This window comes from Gopherus flavomarginatus, chromosome 1 (assembly GCF_025201925.1).
Source record: "Gopherus flavomarginatus isolate rGopFla2 chromosome 1, rGopFla2.mat.asm, whole genome shotgun sequence".
Lineage (NCBI taxonomy): Eukaryota > Metazoa > Chordata > Testudines > Testudinidae > Gopherus > Gopherus flavomarginatus.
The window spans coordinates 261,044,257-261,063,057 of record NC_066617.1 but is presented as its reverse complement, the minus strand read 5'-3'; the positions used below and the strand labels follow the sequence as shown (position 1 = coordinate 261,063,057).

The 18,801-nt window shown below is 40.7% G+C and overlaps 1 long non-coding RNA gene across 1 annotated transcript; it reads left to right on the top strand.

Annotated features, from left to right (window-relative positions):
- The first annotated feature begins 9,472 nt into the window (after positions 1-9,472).
- On the top strand, positions 9,473-14,342 carry LOC127050870 (uncharacterized). Its single transcript, XR_007774338.1, has 3 exons — positions 9,473-9,542; positions 13,125-13,264; positions 14,273-14,342. It is a non-coding gene; the product is annotated as an uncharacterized LOC127050870 (long non-coding RNA).
- The last annotated feature ends 4,459 nt before the right edge of the window (positions 14,343-18,801 follow it).

The window sequence follows — 18,801 nt, the reverse complement described above, 5'->3', positions numbered from 1 at the left end:
TGTTGACCACCACTGACCTACATACTTTTAAAAATCTGGGTCTTAGTCTGTTTTCGTTGCTGATTCTTTTACATTTTAAAAAAAGATGACTTAGGGGGAAAAGCTGTGTATTATCTGGAAAGTTGTAAAGCATATTCTGTTTGTGGTATGTGCAGCACAACTAAAATCCGCCTATGCACACTGTAAACCAGGCTCGTTGGGAAAGCGGCATAGATGTTATAAATAGTTGAGGAGCTCCTCCTGGTGGTTATAAAGTATAAGTCTGCCTTGGGTGAAATCAGGCACGTTAAAATGTGCAGATAAATGTAACTTTTTGGGTAGATTGAGCTCCCTGAGTCGAACAAAGGGAATGTTAGGGGGTGACTTGATCAGTTGATAAATATGTATATGGGGAACAAATACTTGACAAAGAGCTCTTCAGTCTAGCAGAGAAAGTTATAACATGATCCAACGGCTGGAAGTTGAAGCTAGACAAATTCAGACTGGAAATAAGGTGTAAAGTTGTAAGAGTGAGAATAATTAACTCTGGGACACTTTACCAAGTATTGTAGTGGGTTCTCTCTCACTAGCAATTTTAAAATCAAGACTGGATGTTTTTCTAAAATGTTTTAGGAATCGTTTGGGGGAAATGCTATGCCCTGGTTTGTATAAGTCAGAATTGATGATCACAATGGTGCCTTCTGGATCTGGAATCGAGGCATATTTGTAAATCAGCTGGAAAATAGTTTAACAAAATGATCTCAACATTACAGAAAATCCAAAATATTGTGGTAAATATATGATGATTCCTCATCAAGTCTCTTCCTCTGGTAGATAATCTGGGCTGCTAGTGCTGCTCACTTTGAAGTGTTTAGCTAGATAGGCCAAAAGCAAAAATGTTGAGGCAATGGAAGAGCTATGTAGTGCTCAGATACTCAAGAACAAGTCTGCTGAAATTCAACAGGATCTTTGCTACCCAGGTAGCCTAGTGCCAGCAATTATCACTAAAAAGCCATACATAGCTACTGCTTCAATATGCCTTTGAAAAATAGCATCTCTAATGGATATACTAGGCACTGAGATACTGTGGTGATAAGGGTCATTAAAATACCTAGACAGTTTAGAGGGGAAGCAATAATTGGGGTTCTTGTTGGAAGGGAAAAGACTGAACGGGTGAGTAGATGAACTAAATTACCATCTCATCCATTGAAGCCAGGGTTCTAGGCATGTTGAATGGGTGCAATAGGGAGTTGCACAGCTACTGTTACCTGTTTCAGAGGTAAAGGCAAGGCTAAATTATGCAGGACTCAGTCTTTCAAAGGCAATAAAATTAGCCCATGTCTTCTGGCTGAGCTAGAGCATATCCTTTAGAAAGATATTCAGTCTTGATTTAAATGTTTCAAGTGATGGAAGATCCACCACTTCCCTTGGTAAATTGTTCCAATAGTTAATCACCCCAATGTTTAAAAATTGTGCTTTATTTCTTCTCTGTCTTGATTCTCCAGGGCCCTTGCAGTGCCAATGTGCTAATGTTCAATTCTTATGTGATTTGCAGTGTAAGTGAAGCAACACTGATTTAATGAGCAACCATACAAATATTTTTCATAAGCCTGGGATCATTTAAAAAATATTTTTGAGGAAGACTGCAACAACAATGGTATCTGAAAACAGGATTTTGAATTCCCATCATGCACCATGATTATGAACAGATCGATGCGAGCAAATCCATGATTCTGGGCTATGGATGCTTCCAATTATGTTTTATTATAAAACTTCTATTGAGATGAATGTTGGTTTGTTTTAATTTATAAGTGTTTTTCTTTTTATTAGTGCTTGTTTTGTAGCTGGGACATGCCTATAGTGCATTCTGCTTATTCTTTTATGAAGTATTTCCCAGGTAGTCCATTTGATATGTCTGTATATAGGGGTCTTTTTTATTTCAGAATTTTTATTACCTTGTCAAAAAGATTTTGACTCACATTTCCACTTTATAATACAACCCCCTAAACCCATTCTTACTGCGAATGTTGAATTTATTGAAAATGTCTGTTTTCTTTCGTTCTTTTCTTTTCTTTTCTTTTAAAATTAGTCTTCTCCTGTAGTACATCACATATTCATTATCTATCTTTTCTGTCAAAATTGGAGTAAAAAATTTCTATCTCATTACATGCACTTAAAATTTAAAAAAAGAAGATCCCATGATATGGATATTTTAAACTTGGAGTACATTTAAATTTGAAATAATTATACATTACAAACTGAATTCCAAAATTTCTGTTGTATTCAGTCCCTGTCTTCTGCTTCAGTGCACAGAGTACTCAGATGGGCACTGGCAGAAGTCTTATTTTATTTGCTCATAAATTTAATTTATTCTATATCTTAGCTAAATTTTCACTTTGAATGGTGTAATGAAAAATGCTACTTTCAATGGAATTACATTAATAGCTAATGTAAAGTCTGTTGCTTTATTTTTCGTGGTTTTTTTTGTAGTATGTGAGCTTCCTCTTTATGAAATATGTTCTCAAAATGCATCAAGAGTCCAGTGTTCAGCATTAGGATGTTGCTTCCATAAACAAATTTGCTACAGGAAAGCAGTGCCATGTAAGTATTTAGAAAGCAATATGATAAACTCCAGATCCAAGACCTCGTTTGTAATTTTAAAGTGACTTTAACTCTCCTTTTGTGTACCTTGCCCAAATCTCTCATTCCTCAGGTGGCAGGATTTAGGACCAAGTTATGAGCCTGGTCCAAGGCCAAGTGATATGAACAAGAGTCTTTCCATTGACTTGGTTAATATCAGGATTCCGTTGAAACTTACCTACCTGTTTTTAACATGCATATTAATCCACCTACTTGACATTTAAAAATATTACTAGGTCAGAAATACACGCACATTTTCAAATTGGCAATGACATGCACAAGGCAAAATAAGCCTTAAATGACCTTACCTATATGATGGGGATCTTGATATACTGGTTTCCCGCATTGAATAGAAGTTTGCATTTAAAGCTTTGCTTGTATTACAAGGTGTATTAATTTTAGCTGTGCGAATTATATATTGTTGTTCACACAGTTTGGTAAAACACTTGAAATCACATATAAAGACCTTCACCACCACTAATTTGGCAAAGGTGTCACCTTGACACTAATATATGTACTAAAATAATATGTATTATCTGCACCATATATACAGTAATATTCACTAAACACAAATAACATAGCAGTTATTTAGCCCAAATTGACCTATATCTTTACTGTAATCCTGTTCTCTTGTGCTAAGTATCCTATAATGCCTTGCATTAGCTGAAGTAAGCTTTGGCATAAGCAGATTGGAAACTTGTCAAAAATCAAGATACGTTTGTTCTATGTCTTAGTACAAGCTAGGGAAGTACCTTCATGGACCGCTCCCTGAAATGCTAGTAGCCAAAAGAAAGACAAGGAAGGAACAGACCAAGAAGTTAGGGAACTGGGATAAACAGGCTGGATTTTAGAGACGTGTAAAGAGATGTGTAACTCAAATCATCAGGTAAATAATACCAGCTGAAATGTGCAACTTTGGGAGCACACCTTTTGTGTAAGGTGAATTAATTTCACTGCATAAGCTGGCTTTCTGGAGACTGGTGTGGCACACATTTCTTTTTCCTGTACTATATTATTGGTTTATAGCAATAAATTTAATGGACATTAGTTATTTTGTCTCTTGAGTATATTTTATAATGAACCAAAGTGTGGCCAAGCAATTGACTATATCATTTATTAACAAAATGATCTCTATGGATCTGTCGTGACAGGTAATGATGTGCCAGCTTTCTCTAACTGTAGGTCTGACACAATATATGATTTTTGAGGGAGATACTACAATCCCAGATTACACAAGAAATCCCTGCATGTCAGACCTAGATACTAAATTATGCATGTTATTAATCTTTGAGAAATCTGCTAATTTGGAGAAGAATTAAGGATTGTGGCCATATCTGTTTCAGTCCCATTCACCATTATGTTTAGGTTTATATTCTGCAGTTGGTACCCTGAATTTTTTAGACTTTCTGAGAATTCAGCTCTGGTTTCAGCTTCCTATACTTAAAACCACAGCACTAGAAGATGACATTTTCTACATATCTTGTCCATAACACTTCTCTCATTTCTAACATAACATGGACAGAAAAATCATAAAATAGGATTGCAAAAATGTAAGGAAAGAAATTTGAAGCACATGCTTAATGGGAGGGAAAAATCTTGAAATGACTAATGCCAGAAGACATAAAGGTGAGATCGTGGACTGAAAATAGCCTCTGCCTCCATGGTTGTGGTACTCCTGTAATACAAATTGTTTTTACATGATTCTATGATACCTTGAATGTTGCGTTAGGAAGACCTCATTGTCAGAAAGATACGGTCAAAGGTATGACAGAGATAAGGTGGGTGAGGGAATATCTTATATTGGACCAGCTTCTTCTGGTGGAAGAAACCAGCTTCACAAGGCTCTTCTTCAGGTCTGGAAAATATTAATCAGAGTATCACAGCTAAATACAAGGTGGGACAGATTGTTAAGGATTAAGGGCTAACATATGTTGCTGGAGACTACGTAAAATGAAGTGGGCAATTAACACCTCTGAGGTCATAGGACAAAGGGGGAGTAATTTACAAATTATTGTAATGAGCCATAAAACCAGTGTCTCTGAGTCTAGTATGCTTAATGTCTAGCACAGCCTCCTTCAGAACACCACCCTTGCCACCATGGATGTCACCTCCCTGTACTTCAGTGTCCCTCTCCACAAATATCTACAAGATAATGGACCCCACTCAGACATCCACCCCAAACACATCATCAGATTCAACCATTTCATCCTCATCCACAACAACTTTACATTTAACAACACACACTTTGTCCAAACCATGGGAACAGCCATGAGTATTAGGATGGCTCCCCATATGCCAACCTTTTCATAGGCCCCCTTGAAGAAGAATTTCTGGACAAATGCACAATGAAACCAATAGTATACCTAAGATACACTGATGGTGTTTTCATCCTCTGGACAGAGGACCTAAATTCCCTCAAATAGTTCCATAACAACTTTAACAACCACCACCCATCCATCAGATTCTCTCTAGAACACTCCCTGACCAGCATCAATTTCCTGGACACTAAGATCAGCTTCACAATGGAACCTTACAGACAACTATATACAAGAAACCCACGGATCACCCCACTTACTTCCACAGATCCAGTAACCACCTCAGACACACTAAGAAATCTGTTATCTACAACCAGGCACTCAGATACCTCAGAATATGCTACCAGGTGAAACTCCAGAATACACACCTTAAAATGTAAGAATGTAAGAATAGTCATACTGGGGCAGACCAATGAGCCTTCTAGTCCAGTAACTTATCTTCTGACAGTAGCTGGTCAGAAGATAAGATACTACTTATTGAGTGAACCATACTCTGTCATTCATTTCCAGAGTCAAGGATTTATGGACACCCAGAGCATGGGGTTGCATCCCTGACCATTTTATAGCCATTGAGGACCTATGCCTCATAAACTTATCTAATTCTTTCTTGCACCCAGTTATAATTTTGGCCTCCACAATGAGTTCCACAGGTGGACGGTGCATTGTGTCAAGAAGTATTTTCTTATTTCTTATATTTCTATCTATTAATTTTATTGTGGGACTATTGGTTCTTGTCTTATGTAAAAGGGTAAATAACAATTCCCTGTTCACTTTCTCCACACCATTCATGATGTTACATACCTCTATCATATCCTCCCTTAGTCATCTCTTTTCTAAGATGAACAGTCCCAGTCTTTTTAATCTCTCCTCATATGGAAGCTGATCCATACCCCCTAATCATTTTTGTTGTCCTTCTCTGTACTTTTTCTAATTCTAATATATCTTTTTTGAAATGGGGACAACCAGAACTGCACACAGCATTCAAGGTGTGGGCACTCCATGGATTTATGTAGTAACACTATGATATTTTCTAGTTTAGTATCTATCCCTTTCCTAATGATTCCTAGCATTGTGTTAGCTCATTTAACTTTTCTGTGCCTCACTCTGCTCCCTCACCACACCCCACTCACAGTGGTTGTCCTTGATCAGTGAGGATCCAGGGTTCAGAAGTGCATCTGTGTGAGTTCACCTCCTACCCAGGGAAGAAGACACCTGGCTTTCTCCACCATCTGAGCACTTGCTCTGGCTGGTTGCCTCACCAACTGCTGTTCCTTGCTGCCTGGCTACCCTGCCAGCCATTGTTCCTGGCAGCCGCACCAGCTGACTGCTTGCCACTTTCACCAGCCACTCCCACCGGCCACCCATCAGTCACCTTCTGCTGCCACCTTGCTGTGACCTCTGTAGGTCAATCTCTTCATGATTTTTAGCTGTCATCAGGGGGACAGAAACACTGCCCCAGCACAAGTGATTACTTAAAATAACAAAAGGCTTCTAATGAACCCTATTTAGCTCTGTCTTTGAACACTTGGGAGGAACAGGTTAAACCAGATCAGAGACCCTTAGGGAAAGTCCAGACCTGCTGGCTGGGACACCTGTTCCTTTTACTTTCACAGGGGTCTGGCATTCAAGCTCCTGGCTTAGCGAGTTCCTTTCAGCTGAGGATGACACCTCAATCAAGAGGTGATCTGTAACTCAACACCAGCCAAAGCTGATCACTTGGAGCTACACAGCTCCTGTCTGTTGGATACTTACACAGAGTAGGTGTGTTCATATAAATACAGTTTGCTCCTGAAGTCTCTCTCCCTCCCCACCTAGCTGTCAGGGAAGAGTTCATTCAGACTCTGCTTACAGTATAAGAGGGAAAATTGCCTTCACCAAACAAGGACACTTCACCACAGCAGGAGATAGCATCATGAAATCGGCCACCCAAATACCTCAAGAGAACTTGCTTCAATATATTAAAAAAAACCACCTCCAACTGCACACCCTAATTGTCACCTACCACTTCACACTGGAACCTATATGGAGATCATCAAACAAGTATAACCTATTGATTGGGACCCCATCTGGAAAGACCTCTTTCCTGAACCCTCTTTTCTGGTCTTCACACAACCCCTCACCAATGCCAATTTCATCACCAGAAACAAGCTCCCCACAGATCAGGATAGAAACTCAAAGCAGCACCAGACCCTGCCAGAACAACAGTTACAAAACCTGCAGACGTATCTCCAGTTCTACAAATAGCAACACCCCTCATAACACACCTTTCAGGATCTATGGGTCCTACACAACATGTGGTGGTCTGCATCATGGACCAGACCACCCAAATACCCTGAAAGATCCTGCTTCAATACAGAAATAAACCTCCCTCTGACCACACACCCCTACCACTCCACATTGGAACCCTTAAAGGGTATCATTAAACAACTACAACCCATACTTGATGAGGACCCATCCTGAAAGAAATTTTTCCTGAACCCCCTCTTCTGGCCTTCAGACAATCCTCCCAGCCTCTCAAAGTTCATCATCAGACACAAGCTCCCCACAGACCAAGAAACACCAACTCCACGTGTTCCCTACAAGAACAATAGATAAAAAAAACCTGTAGACATATATCCACTGCTACAATGATCAATAACCCCAGAATACACCTTTCCAGATCCATAGGTCCTACATCTACCTGTAAAACATGTGGTGTACCTTATCCAGTGCATCAATTTCCACAACAACTATGTGTTTGAAACCAGACAATCACTACACTCTCAAATGCAATCACACAGAAAAATAAGACAAAAATTCCCTATTACTCAACAGCAAATACTTTTCACAAAGCAATCACTATATATGATTTCTCAGTTCTTGTCCTCAAAGAAAACCTGCACAACACCTTCGAATGATGAGTCTTGGAACTTAAATTCATATCTCTGCTAGATACTAAAAATTCTGGACTAAACAGAGAAACTGGCTGTATGGCTCATTACAAGAATTTGTAACCTACTAACCTTCTTTTGTCCTATGCCTGCAAAGGTGTTAATTGTTCACTTTATTTTAAGTGATCTTCTGTCTCCTGGGACCAACATGGCTACAAAAGCACTACCAACAATGGTGGAAAATAGTAAAAGGTATTCAGAGAGGCAATAATGAACTTTTTAATGGGACTAGATGCATTGATTTACCATGGACCATTAAGCAAGCTAAATATGAAGAGCTTGGCTAAGTGACAACTAAGTATGAGATGAATCTGAAAATACTATAGAAAAGTTTAACACCAAGAAGAGAGAGGATTTTTTTTTTTAACAATAATAAATGGAGAGGGAGTATGTGCGATAAACGGGGAATGGAATGAAACTAAGAAAAGGGAGATTTGGGATCCATGTTGAGAAAAGCTTTCTGATAGTGACATCATTTAGCCTGTGAAATAATGGAAGTGGTGGAATCATTTTTACTAGGTAGATTTAAATCTAGACTGGGCAAAAGGCTAGTAAACCCACAGCTGGAGATGATCCTGTATTAACAGCGTGGGATGGACTAGTTGACCTAATTTTCCATTTGTAGATTCTTTTCATTTGAAGACTCTCTGCCCCTACATACTATTTGTTTTTTACATGATTTTTATCTTCCTCTTTCCCTTCCTCTTTGTGAAGCAAGCCCACGTGTGTTTGCGCCAGTCTTCATCCTGATAATTTGGTCTGCACTTTGTGAAAAATAGCTTTTCTACTTCTCCCTGTTTATTTTCAGTGACCTAGGGATCTATGCTCCCCTGTAGCAACGGGTACACTAAAGCCTTCTGGATTTTTTTCCTAGAGGTGCGGGCGGCAGGGTTCAAGACACCTTTAACATCAGTGCTCAGAAGAAGCCTTGCCAATGTAGGCCTCTTGACAATGTGCTGAACTGGGCACATCCCCTTCTTATTGGAACTGATTGGAACATTTTCAACAAAACACTTTTTTGTTTGAAAATGCTGATTCATCAAAATTAAAACTTTCCCCTTGAATATCTAATTGTACAATAATTGTAACTTCCAACACAGTTCTGGTCAGAATAAACGACTTCCTTAAAAATTTGGTTCTGGGTGAGTGTATATGCATTTATTGTGATACCTTGGGAGTTCAAACACATTGCTACTGTACGTCTACATGTCTGAGAAAAGGTTTAAAGGGGAATTCCTTCAGAAATTGGCTGAATTTTGAAGTTGTTTTCGTGTTTTATTTGCAAATCAAAGGAGAGAGGTGAAGAATAACCTTTTAAAAAGGTAAACTAATCAGGATTCTTAGTGTAATGGCGTCAATACTCAGCAGAAAAATCAAGACTCCAAACAATAGCTTCTGGGAACAGCTGAGTGTCTTAGACCTTACAAAGGAGAGCACATATTGGCTGCAAAAAGCTGCTGCTATTTCAGAGATTAGTGCATGCAGTTAGTACAGAACTCTCCATGCTGTTCCTGTATTTAATCTGCAGGCTGCCCCAAGTAGTATTTAAAGAAGAAGAAAAAAACCTGTGGCAGCTTTAGATGACACTAAAGTGCAATTATTTTTCAGCATACATGCAAGTGTTCATCATCTTGATACTACTCATCACGGGAGCCTTCATTTTATTTGCATTCCACAGGTGAGTACTTTGATGTTATAAAATCAATTTAATTGTTTTGACTCAGACAATATCAAATGAAAATGCCTCATAACTTGATTCAAAATACATGGGAATTTGTCAGGTGCCAAGGCGTTTGATTTACAGGCAAGACTGTTAGTCACCCAGGGAATGTTCAGTGAACACCACTGTGTTTCAGAGAACTATCTATAGTATGAACCACAACAAAGCTATTTGAACACCTTAATCTGCGATGTAAGCTTGATGGTGATTCATTGAGACTAACTCCTCTCAGTCATGAAGAAAGGGTGACAGGGGTTGATTACAACTCTATACCACTGAAGGAGGAATTGAGAGAAATGATAGATACTTAATCATATCTAGAAGACTTGTGGTATTAAAGAAGTCTGGGTTAAATCCCTCTTTTTTGTGCTTTACATAAAAGCCTTGAATACATGAACAAAGATCTGCAAACAAGCAGAAAGCCAGATGGTGATCATAGTATGCATTTATTTTAAAGACTTAAGCTGTTAGGAATATAGGAAGCCTAAAGAAATTAACCATTCTATGAGCCATTTCAGTTCCATGGAACACTTGTAAAACCAGCTTATGTCCAGGTACAGAAGTGCTCCAGCTGGCTTATGTGCATACTCATAAGGATTAGACTTATTCCAAGCAAATGCAGAAGGTAATAAAAATGGTTTGTATTGAAATAGTACAGATAGTTGTCCTACCGGGCACCAGAGGCCTTTTCAAAGCTCTCAGAATCTATTGCTTCTGGGAGATATGCCAAGAACTGTAGGAAATGGTATCCTGAGATCATTGCAACTGACACAGTTAAGAGAAGGATGGCAGGATTGTCTTATTCTGTCTTGACAGAAGATATTGGTAGCCTCCTAGGAGCTGCAGGTGAATTACTTCTGACTCACTATGGGAGGCATGGTTCATTAGATTTCACCCTGTACACAAGAAAGATGAGAATAGCCTCTGGGGAGATGAAGCCAGAGTCTGAGTAGACCGGTCCTAAGGAGAAAAGGTCCCATACAGCTAGCTCACATTAGAGAGAAGGCTTAGGCTAGGGTCTGTATAATATTATTTTTGATTTACCTTTTCTGTGGTGACTTTCTGATTCATTACAAGTGTGTAGGTTGTTGGAGTTGTCTGGAGTATCCACCTGTTTAGTGGCCTATAGCTGGCCAACATTTTAGGATGAGAAAGGATGGTTAAAACACTGGACTGGGACTTAGAGGATCAGGGTTTTGTGCACAGTGCTGCCTTTGTCTTGTTGTGTGACAAATGACAAGTCACTTAATGTCTCCATGTGCAGTTCTCCATTTGTACTTTACCTAACAGGAGTGAGAAGACATGTATGTTTCTCTAATGTTTGTGAGGGACTAAGATGTTCTGGTGATATGGGCCATATGAGTACCTAGATAGAAAGCTGAGAAGGAGAAAGCTGTGCTCCAAGAAGTGTGAATTTAAATTTAGAGAGCCCTGTACCTCTTAGGTAAGTGTAACATCAAACTTCAATACTTTTAAGCTTGTTTACTCGATATAAAAACCTAGAAATATAGTGTGTATAGGGTCTGTAATATATAACCAACTTCTTCTGTTTAGAAAGGGCATTCAGAGAATTTTCAATACAGCCGTCACCTCATCAAAAGCTTTGTAAGCATCTAGAATATTTAGTTAAACCCGATCACTTATCAAAATGTGTCACTTGCATTATTTGGCTTACTCAAGCAAATCAGCCTTGAATAGTTAGTTGCTCTATCAGCACAATTCACTTAACCTTGGTTTTCTGACAGATTGCCTGCAGCTTTGTTAATTATAATATGGGAACAGAGAAGGGTAAAAAAAATAATCAACCAATTCCCTGATGTTTTTAGATTTATTTCTGATGCAGCTGATGTGTAGGAAATGATATGATTTGGTACCGAAGGTTCATTTGATCCATTAAGGCAAAATATATGATCATTATCACTCCGTGCCTCAAGTTGGAAGGGTAGAAAATTAGACAATTAAGGACTCAAGTAGCGAAAAAGAAGAAACATAAAAACAATGGAATGATCTAAAATAATGAAACACTTTTGGTAATTCCATTTGTTCTGGGGAATGCTTTCGCAGGAAGGGCCCCTCCTCTTGCCCCAGTGCCTTGTTCTGCTGTGGCATCTACAGCCTTCTCACTATTAAGAGCAGCTGGGCATTGTCATGAATTCTAACCTAAAGGGACTGATCACATGTTTAAGAAAAATGAACATCAACCAGTTGAGAGCCTTATATGGTGTTCTCCCCCATTCATTCAAAAAATGCCAACCTCTCAGGTAGCTTCTCTGATAAGTTCTAGTAGAGGATTTTTCTGTGAATATACTGAGGAAAATACTCTCTGCCATGTTCAGTGGGTGGATGGCAAAGAGTTTTCTTTTTTTGTCAAATTTCCTCTCTTCCATACAAGTTCTGCCCTGGGAATAGTAACACAGAGGGCTGGATTTGCTGGTCTGTTACATTCACTTGAGTTTTAAACAGCTAGAGCATGATTCAGAATTCTGGGCCCCCCAAACCCAAAGCCCCTTCCTGCACCCCAAACCCCTCATCCCTGGCCCCACCACAGAGCCTGCACCCCAGCCCAGAACCTTGACCTCCTCTTGCACCCCAACCCCCTGCCCAAGCCTTGATCTCCCCCCAAGCCCAGATCCCCCTCCTGTATCCCAAAGCCTTCATCCCCAGCCCCACCCCACAGCCTTCACCCCAGCACCCTAACCCTTCTCCTCAGCCCTGAGCCCCTCCCACACCTCAAACCCCTCATCCCCAGCTCCACTGGGACATGGGCATCAACAATTTTCTTCAACTAGGTCACCAGACAAAAAGTTTGAAAACCAATGCCCTAACCAACGCTTCTTTGCCTTCATCTAGAACCCTCTTTCCTAATTACTAGAGGAAATCTTTATCCATTACAAACACTTGTATAAAAACTAAACATACATCTTTACGTACCTTCAGTGAAAGCCATACTATGAGTGTGGTTCTCCATGTAGTCAGAACACCCTTGTGGCAAGGCTATGATTTTGTCCAGCCTCTTAGCCACTGTTAGAAACCTGCCTAAAGATGCTGAAGTCCTGGTGATAAATACTTGTGGCAGATGTGATTCATTAACTCCAACTGAGATAAAGGTAGCTGGAGTCTTTTCTGGAGGGAGGAATCTAGGGGACAGTCATGCTCGGGGACATGTATGTTATGTTGCTGGTTTTGTATTACCAGTTAAGGCAGACTCAAGATAGGGAGGTGAACTGGGCATTGACTCAAGGCCTGGGTGTTGTGTTGCAGAAAGAGAGGAGTCTCCCCTTGTACAATACCACATTGACGCAGGGTGGTGGTAATACTTTGTGCTGTTCATCTTCAAAGCACTCTATAAATATGAATTGCTAATCCTCCTTCCTTCCTGTGAAGTAGAGTGGTTAGTATAGTTAGAATTCAGCATTCCTGGCTCTAAATCCCATGCCATAAGTAAGAGACAATGCTCTGTTCTCTCCCTGCATGTAGTCTGAAGTGTGCTGTGAAACTAACAATGCTATAACAATTACATCAGGAAATCATTTCATTTAGCTTTCTGGTAGAGAAGAGGAGAAGAAAGAGCATGAGTCGACAGAAAAATGTCCCAGAACTGTATCCCACTGCTCCTGATTTTAATGAAGAAGACAAAGAGCAACTACATGAAAAAAAACTTAGCTCTGATGATTCAAAAAGTAAGGCCATATTTTTATTACACTAAGTATAATGGATATACCTGGACACTCTCCTTGCATGTTGTGCAGTAGTGCTGCTTGAAAAGTAAAAGAAATTGCTGTATAGAAGAATGCTAGGTTGACATAAAAGCATGAGATTGGGCAAATGGAAAGGAGGGTAGGAGAACAGAGTTGGAGAAACAAATAACACTGCAAACACTTAAATGAGAAGCTCTCCACTAGCAGCACAGACTAAGTTAATTTTTGCTGAAGCACTTCTAGTACTAACTAGCTTAGAGGGCAAAAGACCAGAACTGGGAACTGACCCAGGTTTCCTGGTTAGTGCACAGCATTACCGTTGGATCACCAAACTGGCCCAGTCTGTAAAATCATAACAAATATCATGGCTGCATTCCAACTGTCCTCTGCCTGGGCTATGGCAGTGACTGTTAAAATTTTTAAAAAAGTTAACGTAGTGCTCTCAAAGGTGCCATATTGTCAGCAACGGACACCAAAGTCCACTACGGTGGTGCCATAATGTTTTGATCTTTTCCTGAGGGAGGCCTGTTCTTTTAAAAACTTTCACTGCTGGACCATGGAACAGCTGAGAAATTCCAATGTTTGCTCACTGCTTGAAATGAGTTTATGTTCTCAGTCAAGTGACTGTCACCAAAACACATGGTCAAACTTGGCCCTAACTGACAAAGCTTTATGGACAGTTTCAATGCTGTCACTAGGACAGCGCTTGCATAGCTTCCCATGCCAGTCAAGCATTATTTAATTTGAACTGACACAGAGACTGAGCTTCCCTCTTTCACCCAGAAGTGGTCCTTCCATGTTGTTCAAAGAGGATTTGTGCTGAAGCTCATATTGCCACTGCCCATGCTGTATATCTTCTGTGGTTAAACTCTTGCATTACATAAGCATCAAGCTGACTTTAACTGATTACCTACTGTATGTTTAACTGTTGCAAGCTGAAGTAAGTAATAAGGCTATTGCTATTTTTACAATGTGATCTTTTTGCATAAGGTGAAAGTCAAAATGCTGGCGAAGATGAATGAAAGATGGTACTGGAAGAACTGGAATAAGAAAAAAGAAAAAAAAATCCAGTGGTAATATGGAGTTGTGGTATTGTACATTCCTCCATTTTGTGCAGTGTATCTTATTGTATAATACTCATTAGAGCCCTCCTAAAATATTCCTTACAACAATATATTTTCTTTAATGTTTCATTATAAACTTTATTTGATATGTTGTAACTGGCCACAGGGGAGGGAGACTTTTGGAAAGTGTTTCTTGGTCAATTAGGAGTAAGTCCCTGTATGAAAGAGTTTAAAGCAAAACTTCCAGAATTGGTCATCATTGTGTGTTGACTTCAGTGGGGTTTGGACCAGGCCCTTAACTAGAACCTGCACTTTACAATTACAATATTAGACCAATTTCTCTGTGGTCTAGGGGGCACTGTGACTCTGGCCTGATTTTACTACAAAAATCATCCTTTTAAGTATTCCTTGAACACACGTGTAGAGAGAGAAAAAGCACCATTAAAATGAATGGAAATCAAGAGATGAATATTTTTTCATTTTGGAAATGTTTTCATTTCCGGTCAGCAGAGTCTTTCAGAGGGCGAAAAGGTGGGTTTTAAAAGTCTCCTGCTGATACTAAAAGTCTTCCTTGGGGAGAACAGTCAATTTGTTATGCTCATCGTGGCAATGACTTTGCAAGGTCGATATTTTCCAGAGTTGACTTAGATAGTGTAATAGTTGCAGGACTAGCTGCATCTTTCCCCGCCCCCTCTCATAATGCATCCTTTCAGGTGCCCGGCCTCATACCTTTATATATCTTGGGACGGAATTTTGCAGTTCTCCCATTCCTCAACCAGACCCCGGGCTACGGTACCTTATGTATCCATGATTGTTATCCCATAGGTCCAACTGAGTTTGAGCACCTTGTAGTTGTTCCCTTTAGGTATGTGACCAGTGGTACACAGTGATGAGGCAACCTTATTAAACCAAAGCACAGTCTATTTTATTAGTTGGAACAAAGCATTAGAGAAAAAAAGATTTTAAAACAACCGCCTATGTGCATGTCTATCTCTTACCTGAAGCCCAGCCTTCCTGTGATGGTGACCTAAGCAGGCCTAGGTTCTCCAGACACCCTAGCTTTGTCTCAGACTAGTTCCCCTGAACAACTGGAAACTTTGAATCTATGAATCTACTGCTTCTCTCTTGAGAGTTTGTGCTTATTTAAAAGCTGCTACAGTTGTTCCTTGCCATTCATGGACCTTTCCTTCCCTATTCAAAACCAGTTTTATAAGTTGACTGGAGACTGAGGCAAAATCATCAAAACTAATAGTTCTGGCATTGTCCCTTAACAACTCAAAAATGTTAATGGAGAGATGGTTGTCTTGAACCATATTTTTCCTTCCTGCCTGTTTTTCCAGGCAACCTCCTATTGGAAATAAACCAATATATTCATACAGTAAGCATCCCAATAACCAGGCCAAAATGCAGCATTCATAAAGTGTCTCAGGACGGCTTAAAATAGATCAGTGACAGGGTTGCCTCTGTGGCACTCCCCTGTGGCCTATCAGGGTATGATTCGTCCAGCTGCAGGTCTCTGCTGGTCTGTTATTGTCTCTGTGAGGCTCCCTGGCCTTTAGTCCTACCCCTTCTAGTCTGTTAAGGTCCAAAGCAAATGAGGAACTAAGAACTCAAAAAGGGTTGTCTGAACCTTCAGTGGGAACCTGCCCTTCTAGCTAGGACTTGTCTCAAAACAGTCCATGCTTCTGTTGATCCTCAAGGATCTGGGTGTCCCTATTGGCAAAGGCTTATTTGCCTGGTAGCGAGCGCGATCTCTGTGTTGCAACCAGGCTTCTTTTCCACCAGGAGAAGTGGACCTCTGCTCTCCTTCCTGGTCAGCAGGGCTGCACAGAGGTTTTTGGGGACCTGGGGCTAAATCTGAAACTGAATCCCACCCTTCCAAAAATTACCTCTGAGAGGAGGGTGTGTGTGTGTGTGTGTGTGTGTGTGTGTGTGTGTGTTGGAGAGTGAGTCTGCCCCGCACTCACCCTTGTCTTGTGGGGCTGGACCCAGCTTCCTGATCCAGGCATTGTGACCTGGTGTGTGGTGTCTCAGTGCCACTCAGGTTTGGCCTGCTGGAGGGCTGAACAGGACAAACCTGAGTGATGCTGCGACCCAGTGTGCCAGGTCACAATGCCATTCAGTTTGGGGGCTCTCTCAAATGGAGGGCCCAGGGCAAACTGCCTGTTTTGGCCCTCTCCCTCTCTGGGCAGCTCTGCTGGTCAGCCCTGAAGTGTGCTCGGTCTTGTCCTTTTAACTCCCCTTTCCATACCTGACATTTGGTGCAGGTGTAACAGGGCAGTGCCAACTGTATCCACAGGTTCTCCTTAACCTTCTGGTTGTCAGGGTGGGACCCATCTGTCCCATCACCCCATCACACATGGTTAGAGAAGAAGAAGAACAAAGTGGGTACAAAAATGACATGCAAAGGAGAGGGAATATCCAAAATTCCAAACCTTAAATCTTAAACGTTTAGCATCCAGCTGATCTAGTGGCAGTGGTCCAATGTCATCAGCGGTCAGGTTGTGACTTGGATATATATATCCCCAGAGTCCACAGCTAAAGACATTCCCAAGGTGAGGATGATGTATGTTATCTCCCAGAGCTCCTGAAGATGCTACTTGGAAATATGCCAGTACTTTTGTGACAGTTCTTTAGGTATCCAGGACTGTGTGTCACCTTGTTACCCGCTCCCTCCAATGAGCGGGAGACTTGTTTGTGCTTCACTGGGTGTCAGCTCCCTGACACCACCAGTTTGTTAGCCACACAAGCACTCTCTTCTGGGCTATGCCAACCCTTACTTTGAAGCATTCCCTAGTAGTGTCCAGCCTCTTCTCCATTGAACAGTCACAGAAATACTGGATCTGTTGTCCCCCAGGGAACAATGTGCATACCAGCTTAAATGATTCAACTCGTGATCAGCTCCTTGTATAATACCACAGAACTGAGATATATTTATAGTGGAAAACAACAACAACAATAAAGTATTATCACATATTCAAGATTCAAGACATAGTGAGTGTGGATAATGGAAAGTAAAGAGTTACATATAAAACAATCATAATACAGTGCACTTTTTAGAGCCTAAACTTGGTAAGCTATCCTTCTGTCTAAACTAAGACATTTATCTCACCCTAATGTCCTCTGCAGTGTTTCAGCTAAACCTGGTGGAGATCCAATTTTCATGAATATAATCACACTGCCAGATTACTTCCTAGGTGCAGAGTAAAGGGGTATTGTCTGACAGAAAACCTATTTGTCACCTCTACCTTGATACAGACTTTAAAACACATTTTAAGTATACATACACAGCTCCTTACATAGTATCTGTACATACATTTCACAACAATTTTGATAACTGGCATGATCCTCACTTTCATTTAATATCTCCTATGACATATTTTGGTGAACCAGAATGTACATACTAGATCAGGTTATTATAATCCCCTTGCCAGTTAGCACTGAGGAGTTCACACCTTCTCAATCTAAAAATGTCCAAAAGAGGTGTGATTGAACATCACTGTCCTTTCTGTGTGACCCATGAACAGTTTTCGGGTGTTCTGTATATACACACTTCCTCTCATCTTAATAGCATCTTGGTCCATTGCTAAAAAACTATGCTGTAACCTCACCAGAAGCCTTGAAAACATCAGTTCAAAAATCCAGTGCCTTTAGTTTAGACACATTAGTTTGCACCATTCAGACTCCAACTTGTGCTTACTGTGGGAAAGTTCCTCCTCTACCTTGGTGGGTCCTGTGCTTATTAGCGGATTTGCTCACCTCAGAGATCCTCTCCTCTGGTGGAATCCACAGTCCAGGTCAACTCCTCCTGTGTCTGATCAGGAGTTGGGAGGTTTGGGGGGAACCCGGGCCCTGCCCTCTACTCTGGGTTCCAGCCCAGGGCCCTCTGGATCGCAGCTGTCTATAGTGCCTCCTGTAACAGCTGCATGACAGCTACAACTCCCTGGACTACTTCCCCATGACCTCCTCCAAACACCTTCTTTATCCTCACCACAGGACCTTCCTCCTGATGTCTGACAACACTTGTAGGCCTTAGTTCTCCAGCAGCACACCCTCCCACTCTCAGCTCCTCACACCGTGCACCACAAACTGAAGTGAGCTCCTTTTTAAACCCAGATGCCCTTGATTGGCTGCAGGTGTTCTAATCAGCCTGTCTGCCTTAACTGGTTCTAGCACTTTCCTGATTACTCTAGAGCAGCCCCTGCACTGGTCACTCAGGGAACAGAAAACTACTCATCCAGTGACCAGTATATTTGCCCTCTACCAGACTCCTGTACCCCACTGGTCTGGGTCTGTCACATTATGTTATAAACGCTTTTGAGGGTTTCTGTGAGAAAAGTAGCATGTAGTCATATCACTTAAAACTAGGGTTGAGATTTTCAAAGCTGACCTAGGAGATTTAGACACACAACTCCTATTGAACTAGTCAGTTTTGGAAATGCCAATCCATATCAA